The sequence below is a fragment of the Periplaneta americana genome, chromosome 7 (assembly GCF_040183065.1).
Source record: "Periplaneta americana isolate PAMFEO1 chromosome 7, P.americana_PAMFEO1_priV1, whole genome shotgun sequence".
NCBI lineage: Eukaryota > Metazoa > Arthropoda > Insecta > Blattodea > Blattidae > Periplaneta > Periplaneta americana.
In genome coordinates, this window is record NC_091123.1 from 168283558 (window position 1) to 168298037 (window position 14480).

General features: G+C 35.6%; 1 protein-coding gene across 1 annotated transcript in view; it reads left to right on the top strand.

Moving 5' to 3' along the window:
* The first annotated feature begins 3142 nt into the window (after positions 1-3142).
* The window catches only part of LOC138703684 (fatty acid synthase-like), an 89503-nt gene continuing 78165 nt past the window's right edge, over positions 3143-14480 (top strand). Inside the window, 1 exon segment of the mRNA XM_069831783.1 lies at positions 3143-3302. The gene's annotated coding sequence lies outside the window, so the exon portion shown is untranslated.

Genomic DNA, 14480 nt, shown 5'->3' on the forward strand with positions numbered 1-14480 from the left:
AAATAATAATAATAATAATAATAATAATAATAATAATAATAATAATAATAATAATAGTTTTATTTTCCCTGGCAGAGTTAAGGCCATCAGGCCTTCTCTTCTTCCACTCAACCAGGATCAAATTACATACAAAAAATACATACCGGTATACAAATATTAACTTAAAAATAATAATAAACATAATAGAGTAAAAAAGAGAGATTGAATGCATATACACAATCAGTATTAACTTTAAAATAATAATAATAATAATAATAATAATAATAATAATAATAATAATAATAATAATAATAATAATAATAATAATAATAATATATAATAAAAAAAGAGACTGAATACATAATCACAAACAGGAAAATACATCTAGTATACAGTATTAACAAAAAAAAAAAAGAATTAATACATATGAATATAATCTCACAACTAAAGGAATAGTACAATTAGTATGATCAGCACAGCACGTGTTACATTGAGACAATGACAATTACCTAGATATTAGTGTTAATGGAAAAATAAAGTAATGACTGTGTAAAATAATAATAATAATAATAATAATAATAATAATAATAATAATAATAATAATAATAATAATAATAGTAGTAGTAATAATAATAGTAATAATAATAATGTAATCCATTTTGATTACATAAACCATGCATGTTTTGACAATTGCCTTGTCACCTCAGTTCCAGTCCCATCAGATGCAAATAGAAATGATACAGAAAAGATTTTTTACGTTATTTATATTTAAAAAAAAACATCGTGTCGTCTTATGACAAGCAAATTTCATATAATCAGTTATTTTTTTAATTTAATTATAAAACTTTAAAATCTCGACGATTAATAAATAGCCAAATTTTACTCCATAAGACTGTTAACGGTATACTGAACAACTGTGATTTTCTTAAATTCCTTCAGTTCAATGTAAAAAGAACAGAATTACGTCATAGGCAACCTTTTATTATTCCTATTCCTAGAACTGTTTTCTTCAAGAACTCTCCATTGTTTGTTATGTGTAATACTACAACTCTCTGTCTTTAATTTTGATTCTCAATTGGATTTCAGTTTAACAGTTGACAAATTTCATACAATATTAAAAAGAATTGTATTTCCTTAGATATTTAAATTATGAAGAAGTGTTTTCACTCTAGTTTTTAAATAATTTTGCATCATTATATTGGCATTTGGCACTATATTAACTGTAATATTATATTCTAGCATCTATTACCGTTATGTATTTTCTTTCTTTCGTTTGTGTTGTTTTTTTTCTCTCATTATGTATTTTGTATATACATCTGTGTACGCCACCTATAATTGGAAGCCTGCTTCTGTAGGTGGGGATTTAAAATAAAAATAAAATAATAATGTAGAACACAGGGACAGTAAGCTAAGTCTCTGCAGGGTTTGGATTTTCATGAGCTACAGGTTGAAAATGACGCTGCATATCTCAGTGAAGCGCCTGGTTTGTGTTTTGGAATTCAAGGGTCTCTGTTCATTACTCAAGTCGGGCGCCACAGATTTTCTTCCTGTACTGTTATAATCGTTTTCTTTGCGCTCACCGTGCAGTAGACAGATTTCAATGTGTTCATCAAACCGTAACCAAGAACCGAGTGACAACGAGGACTGTACCTGAGATAGAGAAGCTGTGTACTGGCCTTGAACTACACTATGTTGCAATGCTGACTTAGGTCATAAGAATTCCAACCCTGTTTATTTAGGATCTAGATCAGCGGTCATCAGAACACTTCACTCTCGGGCTAGCGTCTCTTACAGCAGCAGCGTGCATTCGTGGCTACTGCACGAGGGTGCATGTTGCCATGCACTGCTTACTCGTAACCCATTTCAGCGAGTGCTGACGACCACTGGTCTAGTTTATCAACAAGTGAATTAACTTTGTACCTGCGAAGAGAGTTTGCTTTCATCGCAGCTCATACTAAGGCTAAGGCTAGTATAATAAGAAAACAGAATGGCAGTACTAGGTTGTGCATAGAAACCCTAGCCCTAAACAAATGTCATAGCCTACCGGTTTCTCTTTCCATTTTAGAACACAGAAATAAAATTTTTGGTAGCTGTTTTGAAGTCAGGCGGTTCCTTTTCAGTTTTGGCAGTTGGACATGTTCGCACACGTTGCATTTTGAATTTGGTGCTGCATATTAAACAGTTTGAATTGGAATTCCAGTCCAGCCTATCAGAGCAAGGCATTGATTGTATTGGATATTTCAAGGCTGCACAATTATGCAACTGTCCACTTTTATTATCGGAGTTTTCTAGTGTCGATATTGTTGTTGATGATGATAATAATAATCCCCAAAAAACGATACATTTATGAGAAAACCGATATATGGAATCAAAATTTCGATACCGATATATCGAAACGAAAATATCGGTATTTTGTAAAAACCGATATCGTTCCCATCTCTAACCACGAGGATTACTATACCAGCCTAAAGGTGGGGAATTAACAGGAAACTTTGTGACTTTCGCCGTGAATTCGTTGAAACGCTCATTCTTAACAATGCCTAACACCCAACAATTATAATATTTGAGTATTATTAGCCTTGCTCTTGGTGGACGAAGATCCAACAATTCCCAATAACAAACGTTCAAAATTAACGGCATTCCACGCTCAAAAACACTTCTTGGGGTGCAACACAAAATACAGATAGTAGTGACGTCATGACAGGCATGAATCTCCGTTTGCTTCGTCGGAAAATGCACTCAGGTCCTTTAGCTGTTGCAGCTAACGTTAGTATGCACGTGGTCCTATGTAGCTGTCCGCAGGGTCCCGCCCTCTTTCCATGACAGCTCCTAACAATTTCATGTTTTAAAGGTACTTGGTGTGTAAAATTATCCAGTTAAGTCTATTCAGGTCATAGGTTAATATTATGTTATCATGTAGTAGGCGACAGATGACTACATGATGTACAACTTTTCTTTTTTCTTAAAAGATGACAGAAGAGATGACAAAGAACAAAGACCAACCAACGATCCACCCTGCCTCGCACGAGCTGTGGGACTGACGTGCCACGCGAGTTGCGAATGAACGATGCGCAAACGTGAGTGCGCGGGGTTGGAGGGGGTGCTTTAAAGCGAGGCGCTGATTGGCCAGTTTCGCATAGTCTGACATCACACCATAGACCCGCTACAATAAAGCGGTCTGCGGCGTTTGCGGGTAGTCTTCGGAGTGCAATTGTGCAGTGTGGTAGAATTGTGGTGGAAATTGTATTAAAATTATATCGCTGCCATACGAAGAACAGTAATCGGATAAGTTTTGTGGAATTAGTTAATCGATATTCATAAAGGTAAGTTGATAACAATTGTATTGTTGTAACATTCATTGTTTAATCGTGTTTTGTTTTAGAAAAGAAGTAGCCAATAGGGAGTTACGTAGTTGCCATTTTTGTTTTTCACCGTGCGGGGGAAAAAGTTGATATTGATTAATAGCTCAGTATATTATTATTATTATTATTATTATTATTATTATTATTATTATTATTATTATTATTAAGGTGAAACTAGCGCTGAGGTAGTTCCGGTGATTTCGGGAGTGAAAATCGTTGAATTTATAAGGGTTTTTTTTTTATTGTTATGGAGATGCAGTTGATCGTATATGCAAGGCATAACAGAAGCCTGAACTAACTAAACCTAACCTGTCACAGATTCGTATATCCAAGATGTAGACTACAAACGGAGTACGAAGGAAACTATCTGAGCGCTAGTTTAGTCTGAATCACTCATGAGACAACTAAACCAGGAGATAATGGGTAGGGTGGCCAGTTCCTTTCCTCTTCCAGTGCATACATCGCCGACTAGCTACGTACATATTACAGTAAGACTTGAAATGTATATCAACAATACAATTGTTCTTCGTCTGACACAAACAGTCACGTGAGATGTACTGCCTGGTAATAGATGAGTGCGAATTAAGATTTCTGTTGAGGGGATAGAATCCTAGATACCAAATATAAAATTATTATTACCCTCATTCGATACGGCTCAACGCTTGGTCGCACCGAGTTGCTTATCTTGCATATTGATGATGATAATAATAATAATAATTATTATTATATCCGTGAACAGGCTTAAGATAAGATGTGTAATTCCTAAGTTATTGATTGTTGTCAGCTTGATGATACAGAAATATTATTTTCTTTGCTTACTTTGTACTTTTTAAATACATATACTCGTATTAAAACAATTGTGGGGGGAATAGAAGTTATTCCTGCCAGGGATGTTAATATTAATTTATGAGAGGGGGATCTTTCCAAAAGGGGAAAAAATCCCCCCATCCCCCCTCCGTTAATTCACCTGAATGTACTTATCAGCCAGAACCTCAGCCGGAGGTAAATTAAATTATATTGTTATAAAAGGAAACTTATTCTTAATTTCTAACTAAAAATACTCTTTAAGTTCCCGTAAATATTTGTGTTAGGTTTTCGAAACATAGAGTCACTTCTGTTATAAACTTAGCTATATTTGTTCGTAGTAGATGATAAAGATGATGGTGGTGAAAGTGATTATGATGATAATAGTAGTCTATTTTTTATGGCGCCATTTTAGACCAGAAATAGATTTAGGTTTGTTTTGTGAGCAGACAATTGTGGTATTATTCTACAACTTCAAATCAAATAGGCCCAATTTTCGTTTTTGAAATTCGTAATACAAGGTAAGATTGCTAAAAAAAATCATCAGAATTTATAACAAAGGCTCTGATTATGTTCACACAGACCTTTCATACTGCTTCTAATCCTGTAACCCCAATAAGATGTACGAGTTGTCTGTCTCGTGGATGTTAATGCCGCTCTTGTCGCTTACAGCACATCTATTTTGATAGTTCATCCATTTTTTGGTGGAATCGGTTCGACCCCAGTTCTTCACGAGACAACACAACAGCATAAAGCACGTGTTCAGTTCCTGATAAAACTGTAATAATGAATTATTTAATACAATCAATTGTGTTTCTGAGATTTACGGTAACACTTCAGTTGTTCAGATAAAGCCATTAATCACGAATGCTTTGTCAATATTTGATCAATAATGCACAATCTCGGTTTATGCTAAACTAACAGAACGAAACAAAGAAACAGTGATGACGTCTATGTATAAGTATTAATTATTTAAAGTTCTAGTATTTAGGCTTTATTTATTTGTTTATTTTTTTCTGATCAAATGGATTTAAGATACCGTAGCTTGACAGCAATATCGTCATTCCAAGTAACGCGTGCATCTGTCTAAATCACAAGAAGGAATATAGGCTTATAAAATATCTTTCTATTTTCAGGCAGTACATCTCACGTGACGATATGTCAGAGGAAGAACAATTTGTTTGTATGCATCTGAAGTCTGATTAGTGTAATAACTTGTGTAGCTAGACGGCGATACAGTGGAGGGGGAAAGGAACTGGGCACTCTACCCCATTATCTCCTGACATAGTTACCTGATAAGTGCCGCCTTGTTGGTATCACTTGTGAGGTTCAGACCTATCTTCGGACGGTTGACTAAACAACAAGAAAATAGTTTTACGTAGTCAACTTCCCCTTCCGGATAATCTAAATCTCATCACATATGCAAAAGGTGTGGATTTCGGGGAATTTGTAGGTTGTTAGAATCGTCAAGTCATTATGAAGTTGAACAAGAAATCCTAGAGGGAAACAGCTGAGAATGTTTGCAAGAAAAACGTTATTGATACAAATGAAAAAATGAACGTATAAACTAGGACAGTTTCCATTAATAGTACACGTGACTGCTATTTTCTGTGAGCTGCAGGACCTTACATTAAGTTCAAATCGTACGTAAGCTTAATTGAATCGCCCCATGCAGAAAGGACTTCAAGTCCATTAGACCTAGTTTTGAGAAAACTAAAAAAAACATTCTATACACTATATTACTTTCTGCATATAACCACAGTCTAGTATATACAGTAACGAAGCTTGAGTTGTGAGGGTGCTAGGAACAATAGACTGTGCCGGTACTATTTCGCATTGTCTGTAATGAGGCGATATTAGCGATCCTAGTGGCTAGCAACTATCTATGGATGCATATTTACTACGTATTGAGCTTCGTGACTGTATATACTAGACTGTGATATAACTCTTGAGCCTGACGCTTCAGTTTCTATCTTTCCAAGCATTGGACTGAATACCTTTCTGCACAGGCCGATGGAGCCACCCATGAAGATATGATTTCCATCGATATCTCTTTATTTTTTTCTCTCTCAAAATTTGTGACTGATGCCCTTTCTGCATGGAGTGATTCAGTTACGAGAATAAATGGGTAACTTAATAGTTATTCATAAATTATATTCATGCTTGACTAGCTATGAAATAGTAACTTAGCCATAATTCTGTGAAGGAGTTGCAGGTAAGACTTCCAGCATTTATCCTAGGAATGAATCAGCAGTTGAAAAAATAGTATTTTAAGCAGTACTTGTAAACGATAATATGCTTAAGCTTAAATTTAAATGCAAAAAAGAAAAATCTGTCTACGAATCCACACGTGGAATGGAAACAAGATTTCCCGATGAGAAATTTGATCGCGATCTTGTGGAAATCATATTTCTAAAACAAATTCTGCAGCATTATTACTGCGTATTATTATGCCTAGACAAGATTGGTATCATACTTGGGATTTTTCCTTTCCTTTTTATTTGAATGGCTATTGCATGACTTTCTCCCAACATGAAAGGAATCTCTCCATCATTATACTGGTTACTCACCGTTTCTTTTATCTGATCTCTGATTATTGTTAAGAATTCTGTTCTCATGGTTTAAAATTATCTTCTTTTCTACCGAATAAACCCGGCCATTTATGTTTCTAACTTGCTTAAATGTCTATAATTATAGGAGCGAAAATTCTTTTAAAAAGTTGTAAATGATAATATACTGCATACTTGAAAAGCGGTGACCAAAGCAGGAAGTTAATTGCTTCAAGGTATATAGAGACTGGCTTAATCTCACTTATGCAGAAAATTACGAAGTATACCGCGCCAGATTATGTTCCAAAATCTCATAAATACAGATTCCAGTTTAGCCATGTCAGCGTTATATTACTTCATCAAATATGTTTGTGTTAGTTGTCCAACAGAGATGTTTCCTGTAGTATCGGATATGAATCATGAACTCGTTCTTGCTCTACTGCTTGCCAGCTGATTTCTCTCCCTCGTGTGTGAACACCTGGTGAGGCTGAACCAATCACCGTCTCTGGCGGTGATCTTAAGATCATTTGTTGTTTAGAGTGGGGGAGGGGAAGGGAACTGAATGTGTTGTGTGTAGCTGCCAGACAAGGAACGCTAACCGGTCTTGCTGTATTATTTCAGGTAGGTCAGGACCAGGCGGCAAACCAGACCTGCCTATGCGAATGTTGGAGTATTTTGCTCTTCGCTCGAAAGTAACAGTCATGGCCTTTACGAATAGTCAGCTTGAAAATGTTAATATTTCATTTCACATTAAAAACAAGCGTGCATCGTAAAAATGAAAAGTAAAACCTTTACGTAAGCGGTTATTTTTATTAGTAGGCTATTTTGTTCGCGGATGTTTTCCGTGATTTCATCTTCGGGGTAGTATCGCTGAGATCTGGACCGTTTGAGCAACAGACTCAAGAAGGTAGGTACACGAATCTTTCCGATACTACCCAGAAGATGTGTATGAGTTTTTAGGCTTAAAAGACAGGTTTTCAGTCTTAACACCTAACCCTAGAATGCATACCGGGTGACAAACTTACATTTTGTTGCCTTATCTTTGGATGGCTTTCAACAGCTCTCATTACAGTTCCAAGGCAGCACACACGTTTCACGAGCTTCGTGGGGTGGTTAGTAACCCCAGGTTATACAGGCACGTTTGTAAGTTTTATAGCCGTTCTTGTCACTGTGTTAGTGATGGCTGTAAGAGGTGATGATTTAAACTCTGCTGTACGTACGTATCGAGGCATGATTGAAACAAATGAAACAAGCCAGATTTGCTTTATGTCCCGCGCTAAAACAAAACTATTATCTTGTGTGAAGTGCTACAAACCGGCGTGCTTAGAACACGGGAGAGAGATATGTGTTGAATGTGCAAATTGAGGCTACACTATTCTTTTCCTGCAAGCCTCAAAATATTACTAAGATTATTTCCAAATTATGCAATAATAGTGTATCCTATTTGTAAGTAAATTGTAGTATATTATTATATATTCCAACTATTTGTTGTACATTTTTAAAACTCGAGTGTTAAAAAATAATTGTTACTAGCAATCTATGTTTTAAATATAAAATAGTACATTATGCAACGAGCCTATAATGATAGTAATTAAGACGCAAGTATGTTTGTTTATGAAAGGAGCGCAAGCGAGTTTCATAATTTTCATACGAGCGTCTTAAGTTAATTGCCATTATAGGCAAGTTTCATACGACTTTTTATGCTCGTCATATTTCTAACTTGAAATTATTCAGAAATATTCATTTTATTTGTATCTGACAAAATCGGAAGTGACCTTGTTCATAGATCGAAATTGTGAGATGTGCGCAGACGCGAAAGTATTGATTTTTTCCGAGGGACAATAATGTCATTGACCTTGATGTAATGCAGAGAATGTATAACCTGGAAATTGATTTAGAATTGAAAAACGAGATGACAAATTGAATTTATTTGAATATTATTTACAATTAACGCTAATTATTATAGTAACAGAACATAACCTTCTGCGACAGTATTGGATTTCCAGCCTCCGTGACGTTTCCCTCGTTATCTTTCGATTGCATATCCGAGAATAATCGAAAACCTGAACTTTAATGATTAGGTGTACTTTAATGACATGCATTAAAGGACTGCTACCAGGTGTATAATTACTACATTTCGGCATGGTCGAGCATAAATAAATATGTAATTTTATAATTGGTCAGTTATCAGCAATTTTCAAACATTGAAGTTTCCATTATAGTTATTAAATTCAGAAATTTGTAATTTTGTAATGTTATAATGTTAATTTGTCTTTTCAACTTCAAATCTAACGTTTTGAAAGAGTTCCAGCAATGCCGTACAGTACAGACCTGGTGGCTAGACAACAGAATAGACTACCTAAGGCATCTCGTGAAATCTGCCCTAATCATGACCCTGATTATGGAACTTGTGATTCCGATATGTTAGAGATGTTGAAGTCCAGACAAACGGTGAAAAACTCAATTTTCCTTTACATCTACTGTCCGAAATGTTCGAGACATTAAATTTTCCACTTGTACGGTTGCAGATAGACCGCTGGTTAGGGAGATCCTTGATGGAAAAGATCTAAACGTAGACCATTTTACTTTTTTGTTCAGGTTGAACATTGAAAAAAAAATGGTCTTGTGATGCATATACAAGACACAGGAGATTTCATTCCTTTCCTTCCAGCTTTTTGCGTTGATTTCACCTTCCGAAGTAATCGGCTGGAGTGCAGTTCTGCCTTCACTTTTGTGCTGGTGCCAGATGCTCTCAAGAACCGAGGCTGTCTGGTCATGTGATCCGTATACATCACAGGGAGGATAATCGCCTCCTCTCTGCTGGTAATGAACCCAAACTCGCTGGCTTTGTAGCCTGTTTCGTTGCACTATAGATTCGCTCACCTTTGCGAGTGCAATGACAGGAATCTAGCTGGCCATGACTTCTGGAAAGTCAGTCACGGTCAATGTCTACGTGGCCTTCTTATCTCGTGGCTCCCGTCCTCGCAGCTGATGCTGTCGTGTAGCATTGCGTAACGTTATGCGAGTTGCTTCCTGAGAAAAAATGGAATGCGATATTAATGGCTTCGGTTTAATGTAAACAGAATAACATTAGCTGTACCTTGAGTTCCTGAGCTTAAATTTCTCTTTTATGAACATACATTTATTTTTTTTTTCGAGTACGTTTCTGAGCCGTTCACGTTGCACTGTTGCTTTTTATGTCATGGTCTCTAAATGTGTGTGTGTGTAAATAGGCTATATCAGTGGCGTAGCGTCAATGTAAGCTAAAAAGCTTAGCTTCCCCAGTTAATAATAATTTCATAATAAACCGGCAGTTTATGGAGAAAATTATTTTTTAATTTTAATAGAATTTATATGTACGCGTTAAATATAGTGATGCGGCAGCTCAGGATGATTTGTGATGCAGCAGTAAACAAGAAGCCTGCACACACCAGCTTCCAAGCAGACCGGTTTCTTCTGTGTAACCCACCCCGCAGATTTTCCATCCCTTTCTAACTAAACTACCCTAGTCGCAAGGCTCGCAAGAAGCTAGCTTTAACATTTAAAATAAGTAGTTTCCGAGTTATCCCTTTTCGTCAGTTGTGTTCAGTTGAAGTGTTAGTGTGCACTGTGGCTGATATAATAAATAATGAGTGAAATAACAGTTCCTGACACCAATTTACTTGAATTTTTTAGGACAATTGTATTATCAAAACTGACTTACGAACAAAAGTGTGATTTAAAAACAAATGACCGACTCCCTTGCTGTCAATGAAGGACACAACCAAAACACAGACGCATACTTACGTAATGATACTAATATTGTGATTTCTCTAAGTATGACAGGGAGTGAGCTAATGTTATACGTATACGTGTCTATTTGTTAAGAGATATGTGTAAACCGTGAAATCATATTTTACTACGTATCATTTGAGGTCATGCCTTATTGGTGTTACTTACGATGTTCCAACCAATCTTCGACTGCTGACTTGACATTGACTACTATTTATTTTAAGGCTGTATTTTTGTAATACGTTTTCTCATATTGCATGAAAGACAACTTGAGTTAGCTTCCCCTGCTCAAAATTTCATGCTACGCCACTGATATATGTATAATTATATATACACACACATTAATTACTTACTGACATATTTATTATGAGGCTTATAATTTATTATGTCAACTTCTTCGGGAATTTTTGAGACAAACATAAATAAGAAAAAATATGAAGACTCACCTAGCTAATACCACAGTCGCGAAGCTCAGTACATAGTAAATATGCAAACATTAGATAGTTGCTCACCACTAGGATCGCTAATATCGCCTCATTACAGACAATGCAAAATAGTACCGTCACAGTCTATTGTTTCTAGCACCCTCAAAAGTCAAGCTTCGTGACTATATATAGTAGACTGTGCTAATACTGCTTCATCCATGATTTTAAACATGTAAGTGCATTCACACGCTCCGAATTAAGTGCCGCTCTACGTTTAGTAGCAATGTTTACTGCATCAAGCACTTTTCCACGTTCGTTTAATTTAAATCCAAACGTTTCACCGAGTTTATCTCTCAAATTTTCATATCGTCGCCTGAATGCAAGAACTAGGTAACTCGAAATTTGCTTTTTTTAGTTACCTCTTTTATAGCATAGCAAAAATCGCACAAAATGTAATCCAGGGTCTATTTTTTTATTTTTTTATTTTATTGGGTTATTTTACGACGCTGTATCAACATCTAAGGTTATTTAGCGTCTGAATGAAATGAAGGTGATAATGCCGGTGAAATGAGTCCGGGGTCCACCACCAAAAGTTACCCAGCATTTGCTCCTAGTGGGTTGAGGAAAAACCCCGGAAAAAACCTCAACCAGGTAACTTGCCCCGACCGGGATTCGAACCCGGGCCACCTGGTTTCGCGGCCAGACGTGCTGACCGTTACTCCACAGGTGTGGACTCCAGGATCTAGGTAACTGATCGAACGAAACCAGCGACATCTATTTTCCAATATAACAAATAGGTAAAAGAAAACGAGACATATTCCTTAGTGCAATAAATAAGTAAATAGGCAATGTCACAAAATATGAAAAATCAAGTTACCTAGTTCTTGCATTCAGGCGACGATGACATAATGGAATTTACACTTTTCACTAACAACAGAAAAACTGATTTTTTTTTTTTTCTTTATCAAACTAAACAAACAACTTTCATATACAAACTCAGTACAGAAACTGCAACTGCAGAAGTACAGCGGTCGAAACAGAAAACTGGCCCCTACTGTAATCGAATTACCAGATTTTAGAAAGAGAAGTAGGTAGTTACGCTCTCACTTGCACACAGTGTAGACATGGCTATTTTATAAGGGATGAGGGGGACGAATCCCAGAAAAGTATGTATTTCATATGCTAGGAAGATGAGCTGACAACAAGGTGGAAATTTTCTTGGAAAACCATAAAACTTAATAAGGGTTTCGCATTGTCTTTCAACAGAGGCAGACTAGGGCATCCATGCTAGGGCACTGTCCTCATATCTCCATCTCTTTCTGAAGTGTTTGTGCAAAGATTTTCCCTACTCTACCTGGTTTACAGTTAGAAAATAACAGTACTATTGTGCTTTTAAGTAGGTAATTTTCCAGAGAGAAATATTGTCTGAATTTTTAGTATGAGTTTGTACTAACAAAATAATAATTAATAGGCCCTATAAACTACAACCGATTAATTTTAATCGACTCGATTATTCGATTAAATATTTTTGATCGATTAATCTTATAACAGAAATTGATCGATTAATCGATTAAATCCCCCACAACTAATATATGTGTATATACACATATAATATAACATCTATATTCGACATAATGGGAATTCAACTTCTGTTGCCATGGAAATCCTTACCTCGTATCCGATAAATTGAAGAATGTGAACGAATCCATTCCTATACAAAAGGGGAGACATCACATTATACATACTGCACATAACCTACTTCGAAGATTTTATTATGGGAGAGAGTTACAATATATTTAAAATTTATATGTATTATATAGACACACAAAATGCGCACAAACCGTGCAAAAGTGCTTTAGTTCTTGCTGTATTCGATTATTGGCTTGTCTCGCTTCTTGCACTGGCTTGTGATATCGATCGCAGGTTAGGTCGCACACACATTCTGGATTGGAATCGCGGTACATTTTTTATTTACAGAGCTTGTGGCGTTAGCCAAGCATCATTGTACATTAAATCTGTGTTATTCTGTTATATTTGACATGAACGCGAAACAGATGCTTGTGTTTAATAAAAAGTTAATAAAAGTTGAGATAAATAAAAATAACATTTACGGGATATGCTTGTATACAGTATACCAGCTAATCGTTAATTGCGTGTGGTCCAAACACAGGTTTTTCACTTGTCCTCTTAATAGTATATTCTGCTTTAATACATTATTATTATTATTATTATTATTATTATTATTATTATTATTATATTGGAGGAGGATTTACTGTTAGTCATAGCTTATTTTATTTCCCTAAAGATGCATCTATATTCTATACGGTTCAACTTTTCTTTAAACTTTAAGGCAAGCAGTGATTGCAAGAGTCAACGAAACACATGTAGTTGTGCATGCTTTTTTTCCACTAAAAATGATAGCGCATGGAACAATTGAAAGCTATCCATCACCGGTGGGTATCTTGTGCGTATTTCGTTGAACAGTAGCATGTAGCGAGCAACTGACTGTTTTAGGTGGCCGTGAATAAACTGAAAATTCTTTTGTTTGGTGATAGTGAACCTTTTAAGCTGAAAATGGCGGTAAATACGATTAACTTTATTGGAGATTATTGCAAATACGAGTGCCTATGATGTGTTTAATCATAATTATCGAATCAAGTAGGCCTAAGTATCGAATTGATATTTAGTATTTCATATATATATATATATATATATATATATATATATATATATATATATATATATATAATTTGATCTTAAATTTTGCAGGTTCTTCGTCTATGTCTATGGCATACGCAAAAACTAAAAAAAAATTCGCTCTGCGTTGAACAATATGGGAATCTTAAATCATACTTGATGCTATAATAAAATTGGAGGTCTGGAAAGAAGCGGCAGTTCAAAGAGTCGTCAGCAATTAAATAAGTCTTCATACAGTATTGGGCGCTGCATGTAGAAATGCTGTACAAGAAATAAAACAATACTTTTAATGTGAAGCAGACAGAGTAAAGCAGTTTGATGTAATGTTTTGTTTTGTTCAGTTTTTAACTTCTTTCACATAGCCTATATATTTTTTTCTGCAGTTGTGTGGAAATAACTGATCAACGTTTAAAGTTGTCATTTTGCAGTTTTTGTGGCAGCATTCTCATTTGCTTGTAGGCTAACCCTGAATTTCTGCCAACGTTCTGAAATAACGGAAGGATTCAGTCTTCATTTATTTGGAATATAATCCTCTCACAGAAACGTCACAACGAAATTTATTTCTTTATGTAACTAGCTAGTGAGTACAAATTAAAATTATAAAACAAAAATGTTTCTAGCCACTACCGTAACAGCCAGACTCGTGTACGGTGTGGTCTTAGCCAATAATATAACATAAAATTTACAAATAATAGCTTTTCATTTATAATTATTCATCACAAGATCGAGAAGTAACATGCTGAACAATGTCGTTACTTGGTGCTCCGCTTGCAGTACGTTGATGCAGACTGGCGCTGGCCAGCCAGACAAAATCGATCACGTCGCCGGGTGTGGTACGTAGTGCTGTAGTTGGATTACCCCACGTGACTCGTTTCTTATTTGTAATGACGTAT